Raw genomic sequence first — 2,306 nt, forward strand, 5'->3', positions numbered from 1 at the left:
AGCCCGCCTAACCGGGCCAGACCTGCTCTTGTATAGACCCTTTCGGCAAAACGGTGCATGCTGGGTAATCAGGATAAAGGGCATGATGAGCTTACAGCGTCCGGAGTGAGAGTGACCGATCAAAGTTTTATTGTGATGGTTTGTGAACAAAAATTTACCGTTTCTCATGAAGTTTTCTCGATCAAATCAAGTCGAGTGTTTGATTCTATGCTTATTTATCAGTACGAGTTGTGTAGTAGCTGTTCGAGTCCATGAGAAAATTTGTCGTTAACATCCCGAAGTGCGGGCAGTCACGCAATTGACGCTTCGTTGTTCCAGTCAAAACATTTCTTCAAGAGTCGATTTTATTGCTTTTCGAGTTATCTTTTTTTTCTCATGGAAGATATGGCTTTCGAACATTTTCTGGATTGGAGCGTTGGTCAACTTTAGTTTTATTTCAGGATGAGAAGAGGAAAGTCGACAACAGGAAACAAGAAAGACCGAGCAGTCAAGCAATTGCCTGTGGAATTTTGAAATTAAAACCCACAACTCCCTTGGTATTTCGTTCATTCTCAATGGTGCAGATCATTTCACCACAACAAGATCATCCGAATCCTTCGGCGAGTAAGACAGAACTTGGTCCACATGCAATCTCTTAAAATAAGAGTAGGCCTTGCGTGCCTTACGTTTGCCGACACAATCGGTGTCAGAGGCCTTTGTTTCAGAGAACATAGTGAAGAGCGGACTGATCGCTGTACCAAGCACTTTCATCTAGATTTCGTGGATTTTCAATACCACACTAACTCAGAAGTCTGTTATATTCTTTTTCTAGCCGATCGAAAATCAACTATCAGCTCGTTTGACTCGAAAGCATTAATAACGCGTGCAGCAAGATCTTTCTTGTTTGCTGCTGTCGACTTTCCTCTTCTCATCTTAAAATAAAACTAAAGTTGGCCAACGCTCCACTCCAGAAATCTTGGAAAGCCATATCTTCCATCTGAAAGAAGAAAAGATAACTCGAAAAGTGATAAAATTGACTCTAGAAGAAATATTTTGACTCGAACAACGAAGCGTCAATGGCGTGAGTGCCCGCACTTCGGCATGTTCATGATAACTTTTCTCCATTTCACGGACTTGAACAGCTTCTACACAACTCATACTAGTAAACTAGTAGTAATCTCTGTATACTGGTGATGAAAAGGTGCACGAAGGTGGTGTGGCCATTATGATGAGCAAGCGAGCAGAGAGAGCCCTCATGGAGTGGATCCCGGTGAGCGAATGGATCATTACAGCTACATTTCACTCCCGCTTCAGGAGGCTGTTAGTGGTACAGGTCTACGCGCCACACAACGAGAGAGAGGAAGAAGAGAAAGACCACTTCTATGAAGAACTGCAGCAGACGATAGACGGATGCAAAAGAAACGATATTGTGGTAGTGATGGGCGACTTTAACGCTAAGGTGGGAGGAGACAACGAGGGATACGAGAGTTGTATAGGGAGACATGGGATGGGAGACAAGAATGACAACGGAGAGAGGCTGTGATTTTTCTGTGGCAAATGGCCTGGTCATCACAGGAACATTGTTTCAACACAAAGATGTTCACAAGGCAACTAGGCAAACTAGGCAAACGGGAGAGTGAGGAATCAGATTGACCATCTTTTGATCAGTGGGTGCTTGAAATCTGCAGTCCTCGACAATAGAGTGCAGAGGGGGGCCGATGTCAACAGCGATCACTACCTCGTCAGGACTAAGATTCGGGCTGAAACTCAGCAAGTATGCCAACATGAAAAAAGTTTAAGCCCAGGTTCAACACGGACAAGCTGAAGGATAGAGACACAAAACGGATGTACTGTGAGGCAGTGGGGCGGAAGTTAGAGGAGAACAGAGGAGAGGGAAGAGAAGAGGTACAGGAGTTGTGGCAGGCACTGAGGAAGGCATACGTGGAGTCAGCGGAGGAGGTCCTTGGGTTCCAAAAAGGAAAGAGCAAACCCTGGATCAGTCAGAAAACGTGGAAGGTCATAGACGAAAGGAAGGAAATCAAGACAAAGTTGGACAGTACTAAGTAAGAGGGGATACGGAACAAGATCACGGAGCAGCACAGGCAGAAGGATAAGCAGGTGAAGAGAAGCGTGAGAGAGGATAAGAGGAAGTGAATGACAGAGAAGGCCCAGGTAGCACGGACAGCAGCGGAGAACGGGAGAGCTAAGGAGTTGTACTACATCACCAGAGAGCTGAGAGGTAGCGGGCCGAGGAAGACAGCGGCGGTTACCAACAAGGAGGGAAGACTTCCCAAGAAAGGCAGGCAACATGGAAGGAGCACTTTGAG

The 2,306-nt window shown here is 45.8% G+C and overlaps 1 pseudogene; it reads left to right on the top strand.

Annotated features, from left to right (window-relative positions):
* The first annotated feature begins 1,417 nt into the window (after positions 1 to 1,417).
* Positions 1,418 to 2,046, top strand: LOC137975578 (craniofacial development protein 2-like; annotated as a pseudogene).
* The last annotated feature ends 260 nt before the right edge of the window (positions 2,047 to 2,306 follow it).

Source organism: Montipora foliosa, chromosome 11 (assembly GCF_036669935.1).
Source record: "Montipora foliosa isolate CH-2021 chromosome 11, ASM3666993v2, whole genome shotgun sequence".
Lineage (NCBI taxonomy): Eukaryota > Metazoa > Cnidaria > Anthozoa > Scleractinia > Acroporidae > Montipora > Montipora foliosa.